This window comes from Tursiops truncatus, chromosome 5 (genome assembly GCF_011762595.2).
Source record: "Tursiops truncatus isolate mTurTru1 chromosome 5, mTurTru1.mat.Y, whole genome shotgun sequence".
NCBI classification, from domain to species: Eukaryota; Metazoa; Chordata; class Mammalia; order Artiodactyla; family Delphinidae; genus Tursiops; species Tursiops truncatus.
Window position 1 is genome coordinate 6,942,652 of NC_047038.1, and position 9,821 is coordinate 6,952,472.

General features: G+C 36.7%; 1 pseudogene; it reads right to left on the reverse strand.

Annotated features, from left to right (window-relative positions):
• Window positions 1–1,757: 1,757 nt before the first annotated feature.
• Window positions 1,758–3,196, reverse strand: LOC117312463 (trifunctional enzyme subunit beta, mitochondrial pseudogene; annotated as a pseudogene).
• Between the last annotated feature and the right edge of the window lie 6,625 nt (window positions 3,197–9,821).

Consider the following 9,821-nt stretch of genomic DNA (forward strand, 5'->3'; position numbering starts at 1 on the left):
GGATTTTCCAATTATCTTTCTATTATTGACTTCCAGTTAAATTTCATTGTTATCTGAGAATAGACATTATATGATTTCTCTTCTTTTAAAATTTTAAGATGTGTTTAGACCAGGAATATGGTCCGTACTGGGGAATGTTCCGTGTGAGTTCAAAAAGAATGTGTATGCTGCTGTTGTTGGAAGATTTAGTCTATAAATGTCAATTATATTCAGTTGATTGATGGTGATGTTTTGTTCAACTATGTCCTTACTGCTATTCTGCCTGCTCAATCTGTCCATTTCTGATAGAGGGATTTGAAGTCTTCAACGATGATAGTGGATTCATCTATTTCTCCTTGTAGTTCCATCAGTTTTTGCCTCTCATAATTTGATGCTCTGTTGTTAGACATATACATATTAAGGCTTGTAATGTCTTCTTGGAAAATTAACCCCTTTATCATTACATAATGCCCTTCTTTATCCTTAATAATTTTCTTTCTTTGAAATCTACTCCATCTGAAATTAATGTAGCTACTTCTGCTTTCTTTGATTAGTATTACTATGATATATTTTTCTCCAGCCATTTACTTCAAATCTATATGTGTCTTTATATTTAAAATGAGTTTCTTGTAGACATCAGATAATTGGGTCTTATTTTGTGGTTCACTCTGACAATCTTTTTTCTTTTAATTGGTGTATTTGGACCATTGATGTTCACAGTGATCATTGATATATTTGGACTCATATCTACCATCTTTATTACTGCTTTCTATTTAATGCTCTCCTTCTTTGTTCCTATTTTTGCCTCTCACTTTTTGTATGCCTTTGGTGGTTTCAAATGAGCATTTTGTATGATTCCATTTTTTCTCCTTGCTTAGCATATAAGTTATACATCTACTTTTTATCATTTTTATGGTTGCCATAAATGTGGCAATAGGCATTTACATATATAATTTAAGTCCCTTTTTGAATGACAGTATACCACTTCATGGGTAGTGTGAGTACCTAATAATAACACAATAATCCTAATTATTTCTTTTCATTCTTTGTATCATTGCTGTCATTCTTTTCTCTTATATATAAGCATACATAAGCATATATATATTTGAAATATACAAATCAAATATATTTCAAATATATTGAATCAAATTACATAATTTGATACATAATCAAATATATTGTTGGTATTACTTTTTGAACAAATATCTTTTAGGTCAACTAAGAATTTTAAAAAAGTTTTTGTTATATTTTCACTTATTCCTTTTATGCTCTTCCTTTCTTTATGTAGATCTGAATTTCTGATCTTTATTATTTTCCTTGTCTTTAAAGAACTTTTTTCCCCCAATACTTCTCCAGTTTAAGAGAACTGGAGTTTGTTAACTCCAGTTAACAAATATGGTATTTATGTATTTCAATATTTACTGTAAGTTTTAAGTGATGTTTAAATTCTGAATTATCTTTCCATAAAGATAGAGGCACATTGATTTGTATTTTATAGGAAAACATTTATCTTTAGGTCACAAACATGAATGAGTATTTTTTGCCAATATTACAAAGATGATTCCAAACCCTAGCTAATCTCTTTCTCAAATTGCAACCCCTTGTTTAATCTTTAATGAAAATAGAGACCAAAATCAATTGCTTAAACATATCACTGTGTGAGATTATGGTGACTAAGAAGTCCCTGAAAGAGCAGTAAACCATGATTTTTGGAAAGCTCGGAACACTAGCAAGGTTTAATTGCAAAGGTTTAACAGAAGGTCACAAATTGTGTTTTCCTAAGAGAAGTAGTAACTATATATGTCATTCAGTAATGTACTGAAGTGGCCTTGTCTAGTGTGAGTGTTGCGCAGAAACTCCAAGTCACGTTTTCCTGGTCTGTTATCTATCATAGCATGGCCCTTCACTCCACCTGCATAGACAGCCACTAAGCCATACTGGCCTGCTTCCTTCCATAATTTTTTGGCAGCCAGTGACTCCATACAGGTGTCCCAAGGACAGTGACTCACCCCAGTTGTTAAACTTCTTCAAAGGAGGCAACCCAACTTTTTTTTAATACATGTAGTTTTGTACAAACTAATCAGAATCTATAGCTTTACCATTAGCTAAAATCTGACCTGAGAAAGCGTCATGAAATTCCAAAGCATCAATACCATTCATTGTTAATCCTGCCTTTTCTAGCACTTTTAGAGTAGCATATGTTGGTTCGAGTAAAAGTTGATCTTTCGAATCCTGAGACAAATGCACAAAATCCCTCAAATATGCCTTCGGGTTATAACCCAAGGCCAGAGCCTTTTCCTCAGCACTGCAGATGCGCCATCAGTCAGAAAAGAAGAATTTGCAGCTGTCACTGTGCCATAGGGCTTGATGAATGCAAGTTTTATTTTGGCCATTTGCTTCAAGAAGGACAAATGCCACTATCTTTGGTAACTGTATCTTCTCCTGGTACTTTGAAGATGTACAACATCAGAAGGGAGTCCTTCATCCTGTGCCTTCTTGGCCAGACTGTGCAAGTGCAGTGCATACTCACCCTGTTCCAGTCGAGAAACAGCAAGGCAGAGGCAAGTCAGTCTTCAGAGTGATACATGGTCGTGCTCAGATGATAGGAAATTCAATCTGAATTTAGATATTAAAGATCATCACTGACCTAGAGTCTTGGACTTATTGAGATCAAGCATGTGTTTCCTCAAATTACAAATAGGGACATAGGACATTAACTCTACACCACCTGCCATGACCACATCATACTGGCCAGAAGTAATCAAGCCAACACCTGTGGTCCTGGTTTGGTTAGCAAAAATGCAAGCCATGGTGACAGTGTATACAGGAGATGTATCAGAGAGGTCATCTCCAAGGGCAGCCTCTCTAGCCACATTGCTTGTTTTCACTTCCTGTATAACTATGCCAAAGATGATATAATCAGCAACTTCCTTTGGGACACTGGTCTGATGCAACAAATCTGAAAGTACTCCTCTAGCCAAATTACATGTCATCAAGTCTTTATATGAAGTGCCTGGCAGCAGAATGGAGTGTGAATGTTATCTACCACCACCACATTCCTTTTATAGGGTTTAGCCAAGGTCTTCTTTGATTTGGTCTGGGCAGCTGGGGCAGCTGGTGGCTAGTAGGAACAGCTCAGAGGACTCAAGAAAATCTGAGGGCCCATTTTGCTAAAGTTAGAAGATTTTTTTCAAGTGTAAGTCAAGATGGAAGTCATCCTGAAATGGTCCCACGTTAGTTCTCATATGCTTGGGCTCCCGTTGTGGGCGGGGCTTGGCCCTAAGTTTCAGAGGTCAGAGGGACTTAGAAGTGGATCCAGCCTAGAAAGAACCATCGTGCAGGCCATCAGGCTCCAGAGGCCTAGCTGTCTGCCAGTCACCTGACTAGACAACCAGGCACATGACCTCTCCTTGATGGGCCTTCTTCCTTTCAATGGAAGAATTCTTTCTGCCCCTTTAGCCAAAGTGAAGGGCAGTGTTAAGGGACCTGCAGGAAGTTAGCATGGGGGTGGGGTGAGATTAGTCAGGAAGTATCTTGGGGGCTTGGCTAGCACCAGGCTGCAGAAAGTAAAGTCCTCTGCTCCCCTACCCCAACTTTAAGCACTTTCTACTCTTCACCTCAGAATGGTGGCCTCCCTGGTGACTGACGGCTTCACTGTCTCCAGGATGCTCTGTGCTCAGGTGAGTCTGGCTGGGATGTTCCCGAGCCCAGGCAGAACTCTCCTGCAGGGGCTGGGGCAGCCTCTGAGCCTCATCTCCTCTGCCAAAACACTTTTAGAAACATCATTTGCAAGACATGTCTCCTGGCAACAAATTCCCTCAAGTTTTATTTATTTGAGAAAGTCTATTTCTCCTTCACTTTTTTTTTTTTCTCTCCTTCACTTTTGAAGGATAATTTCACAGGTTACAGACTTCTAGGTTGGTGGGTTTTTTTTTCTCTCAACAATTTTTTGTTTGTTTGTTTTATTTTTGTTTTTGTTTTGCATTTAAAACTGGCCTTTTAATTCACTGGGTATTAAGAGTCAGGCAGAAATGAAACAGTGGTACAAATCATTGGTACAAACCAATGGTACAAATCAAAGCAATGGTACAACAATGGTATAAATCTTCTCTAAGTCTTCAAATTCCTCGTGCTTAGCTTTTGTTGTTGCTGTTGTTACAAAAATAAGAGGAATTGCAAAATTAACTTCCGCTTTAATATTTCCAATGCCATATTTACCCTCTTGGAGGTTCGTGCTCTCTATCAGATAGAAGTAAAATGTCTTTTCCACCCTTCCAAAGCAGAAATGAATTTTATAGTTTTGTATGGAGACTCAAAATATTGCCTTTTCCCACCCCATCCTTGCTCTTTTTCTTCTCCCTGACTTGAGATGACAAAGGAATGTGTATCTCAGAAGCAGAAGTTTGCCCCTCCCTGTGGCTAGTCCTTAGTACCTCCTCCCCAGCCTCTCCTTCTTCCATCAAATGTGTGAGTCCGCCAACCCCTTCCCCTGGTGCCTGGGGTGGAAGTGAGAGAAAGGGCAGGGAGAAGAGGACAGAAGGTGACGAAGACGGTTAGAAATAGTTTTACCCCAGCTACCATCAGTGGGACTAAAGATCCGAGAATTTACATGATATGTGTAGAAATCTCTCAACGTTTTAAATATTTCACTCTGCTTTCTTCTTGCTTGCATGGTTTCTGAGGAGAAGTTGAAGGCAGTTTTTATCTTTGTTCCTCTGTGGGTAAGATGGGTTTTTTACCCCCCTCTTGCTTCTTTCAGGATTTTTTTCTTTCCCTTTAGTGTTCTTTAGTTTGAAAAAGATATGCCTAGCTTAAGGGCTTTTTTGCCATTTATCCTGCTTGGTTTTCTCTGATATTCCTGGATCTGTGGTTTGGTGTCTGACATTAATCTGGGGAAATTCTCAGTCATTATTGTTTTTTTCTGTTCCTTTCTCTCTTTCTTAGGTAGTTAACTAGTTTCCCCAGAGGGCAGGCCTTCTTGAAAACAGAGTGCTCTGGAGTATTTAAAAATGGTTCCTTTTCCCCTGCCCCTGCCAGAAGCCCAAGGGGATTTTTCTCTAAATATTTGCTCTAAGAACCTTGTTGAGTTCCTTGTAGTAAATTTTATAATGTTGGGGGTGGGCCCATCTGTGGCCAGGTTCCCATTTTTTAGCTCTTTTAACTCTTTTTTTTTTTTCTGTGTTACGTGGGCCTCTCACTGCTGTGGCCTCTCCTGTTGCAGAGCACAGGCTCTGGACGCACAGGCTCAGAGGGCATGGCTCACGGGCCCAGCCGCTCCGTGGTATGCAGGGTCTTCCCAGACCAGAACACGAACCCGTTTCCCCTGCATCGGCAGGCGGACTCTCAACCACTGCACCACCAGGAAAGCCCTCCTTTTGCTTTTTAATGCTTATGTTAATTTTTAATTCACATTGAAAGCTTTGCATGTTGATTTCTATCAATTATTATTTGATGGTATATTTTCATTTATATCCAATTTTGAAAGCCCCTTTCTGTCTGAAGACCAGATACCTGCATATTATAATTTATATTTCCTGTTATTTAATTTAGCATTTGTTTTTTTAATTTTTAAAATTTTTAAAATTTATTTATTTTATTTTTAAAAAATTAATTTTTATTGGGGTATAGTTGCTTTACAATGTTGTGTTAGTTTCTACTGTACAGCAAAGTGGATAAAGTATATGTATGCATATATCCCCTCTTTTTTGGATTTCCTTCCCATTTAGGTCACCACAGAGCACTGAGTAGAGTTCCCTGAGCTATACACTGGGTTCTCATTAGTTAACTACTGTATACATAGTATCAATACTATATATATGTCAATCCCAATCTCTCAATTCATCCCACTCCCCCACCTTTACCCCTTGGTGTCCATACATTTTGTTCTTTACGTCTGTGTCTCTATTTCTGTATTTCAGATAAGATCATCAATACCATTTTTCTAGATTCCACATATATGCATTAATATGTGATATTTGTTTTTCTCTTTCGGACTTGCTTCACTCTGTATGACAGTCTCTAGGTCCATCTATGTCTCTACAGTTGACCCAATTTCATTCCTTTTAATGGCTGAGTAATATTCCATTGTATATATGTACCACATCTTCTTTATCCATTCCTCTGTTGATGGACATTTAGGTTGCTTCCATGTTCTAGTATTGTAAAGAGTGCTGCAATGAACACTGGGGTGCATGTGTCTTTTTGAATTATGGTTTTCTCAGGGTATATGCCCAGTAGTGGGATTGCTGGGTCATATGGTAATTCTATTTTTCATTTTTTAAGGAACCTCCATACTGTTCTCTATAGTGGCTGTATCAACTTACATTCCCACCAACAGTGCAAGAGGGCTCCCTTTTCTCCACGCCCTCTCCAGCATTTATTGTTTGTAGATTTTTTTAATAACGGCCATTCTGACTGGTGTGAGGTGGTATCTCATTGTAGTTTTGATTTGCATTTCTCTAATAATTAGTGATGTTGAGCATCTTTTCATGTGTTTGTTATCCATCTGTATGTCTTCTTTGAAGAAATATCTATTTAGGTCTTCCACCCAGTTTTTGATTGGGTTGTTTGTTTTTTTGGTATTGAACTGCATGAGTTGTTTGTGTATTTTGGAGATTAATCCTTTGTCAGTTGCTTCATTTGCAAATACTTTCTCCCATTCTGAGGGATGTCTTTTCATCTTGTTTATGGTTTCCTTTGCTGTGCAAAAGCTTTTAAGTTGAATTAGATTCCATTTGTTCATTTTTATTACTCTCGGAGGTGGGTCAAAAAAGATCCTGCTGTGATTTATGTCAAAGAGTGTTCTGCCTGTGTTTTCCTCTAAAAGTTTTATAGTTTCTGGCCTTACATTCAGGTCTTTAATCCATTTTGAGTTTATTTTTGTGTATGGTGTTAGGGTGTGTTCTAATTTCATTCTTTTACATGTAGCTGTCCAGTTTTCCCAGCACCACTTATTGAAGAGGCTGTCTTTTCTCCATTGTATATTCTTACCTCATTTTAAATTTTTGCTCCTTTAATATATTTGAAATGTACCCTGGTGTATGATGTAGGGTAGAGCTCAAAATTTGAATAATCTGCATACTTTTTGAAAGTTCATTTTTCTGTTTATTTTTTTCTGATAGTTTAAAGGCCTGCTTTGTTAATTTCTATTTATAAATATATGTTTACTTGACTTTTATATCAAATTAATATTTTTAAATTACTGTATAAATCTCCATTGAAGAGATGTCATCAAGCTCAGTAAAATTTATGTAAAAATTTTCCAGCTTTTTTTGTTTTTCAAAGTTATCTATATTTTAAAATCCAGAATGGAATCTTAAATTTCCATTTATTTTAATATGCTATATTATTTTCCACTTATTTTAATATAAAATGTTATTTTTCTTTATTTACAAGTATTTCCATTAATTATGTGAAGTCATTTTTTGTTATTCATCCATGTTTTCCTGTAATAAAGTCAATCCCATTTTTAAAAATACATGATGGGATTTAATTTATTATTTTATTAAGAGTTCTGCCTCACATAGGGGTAGGGTAGTGGAAGATACAAACTATTGGGTGTAAGAGAGGCTGAAGGATGTACTGTACAACACGGAGAATATAGCCAATATTTTGTAATAACTGTAAATAGAAAGTAACTTATAAAAATTGTATAAAAATTTAAAAAGTAATTAAAAAAAGAGTTATGCCTCAATATTGATAAATTTGCTTAGGCTATAGATTTCATATTGTTATTTTTTACAGGTTTGTTAGCAATTGTGAACATAACATGGGAAGCTTTTCATCTTTTCTAAGTTGTGCTTCTGTAACAGCAGTCAAATGTTTCTTCAGATGTTAAAGTATTATGCTGTTAAAATTGGCTGTAATCATCACTTTTAATTATAGTAATATTTCTGAAAACTTTCTCTAATTTTATATTTATTGTTTTAGTTATTTTTGAGTTTTCCTTGAGACAATATAAATTGTTGATATATATTTTATATAAAACAATCTACTCCTTTCATCATTTGTTACTGTAGAATTACACGTACAATTTATTTATAGTTAAATATATGGTTCTACACAGTGTCTGCAGGCACAACACATCCACACCTAGTAATACTACTCCAACCCTTATAAAAGGTGATGAGGAAGGCAGCCAGCTTTGAGTGGAGCCTCAAGCAGGAAAGTGTTGTTTTCTCTATTATGCCACCTAGAGATCTGTGTATTTTACTGACCATTTCAAGCAAACAGATCTTGATTTTTAAAATGAATTCTACAGTTCATATCTTAATTTTTATTAACGCTGCTCTCATTTTTTATTACTTTCTTTTGTCCCACTAAGTTCATTAATTAGTTTTCTAGGTTATTGATTTTAATACTCAGTTTTTTCATTTTTATATAGTAATACAAAATTTGCTGTTAATATTCCTCTGCTTACAAAGTATGTTATATGCCATAGATTTTGAAACATGGTGTTCATATTAATATTTTCAAAATAATCCTCTTCTTCTTTGACCTGAGTGTTTCAAAAAAGTGTTTTGTTGATTTAAATATCCAAACAAAATTCTTCCTAAATTGATCTATAGATTTAGTGTGATCTCAAATAAAAATAGGAGCATTTTATTTTAGTAGGAAGCAGCTGATTTTACAATGCTCGGTGTTCCAATGGCAGCTTCTAAGATGTGTGAGCTCAGATAAAAGCAGATACAAACATAGGTTTAGACTTACAAGAGAAGTATTGGAGAGAAGTGCTTTTAAAGGTTAAAGAGGAACAAGCAATTGAGGCTGGAGAGAGCCTTTAGTCTGTGATGCAGGTCTGACATTTGTGAAGGACAGTGAGGTAATTAAAATTGGCGAAGAAGAAGCTCAGATTGTAACATAGTTTTATGAACATTTTGGCCAAAATAAGGGAGTCCTCAAGCCAAAGTCACAGTCACCTATTGGAAGAATTCCACATCTTGCAGGAATGGGCCTGCATTGTTCCCATTGCCATGCTCAGTCACCACTCACTGGAATGAGGCCAGGGGAAGTGAGGCCTCTGTGAGAAAGTGATTATAACTCCCAAAAGGTGGCTGCTGGGGCTTTTCACAGGCACTACAACCCAAGCCTTTTGTTGCACAGATCTACTTCTCTATGTAGATTTATGCAGTAGCTCCCTAGTTTCTATGACCTCTCTTCTTGAAAAGAAACATAGAAGAGCGAGTCTAATGGAACAAACTATAGCCTCTTTCACTGCATTTGATCTCTGGGTCACGACTGGTATTTATCCTATTTCTCCTCAACTATCTTTCCAAAATTCTCATCCTCATCACTTTGGTAGATCTTGGTAGATTTCCTGGTGCTGGGACCCAAACATTCATTTCTGATGTGTTTGGGCTCATGTTAATGATGCCCTTTTAAAACCAAGGTTGTTATCTTTGTCCATTTACGGTTATAATGGGTACAAGAAGTCCTAGAGTGGATCACCTGGGTTCCTTGCATGTTTCCTCCTGCCATCATTGTGCTAAGGCAGTCATGATGGTGATTTCTCTTTTAATTTTTGGTCCTTGGACACAAAGAGCTCAAAGAGATCTTGGCAATATTCTGTTGTAAGCGTGTGTTCTTTTTGGGGGCTAAGACCTTCAATCTTTGGAGGTCCACAGTTGTGGGAACACGGAAGCACAAAATTCCTCAATGGGTAATTGGGAATGATGGCTAGCAGGGTCTCCTCTGCTTCTACCCCCTGGTTTCCTAACCCATGTATCAATGTCTTTTAAGATAACGCACCATATAAATGTCACCCCAAAATTCATATGTTGAATCCCTGTCACCCAGTACTCCAGAATGTGACTGTATTTGGATATGGATTTAAAGAGATAACA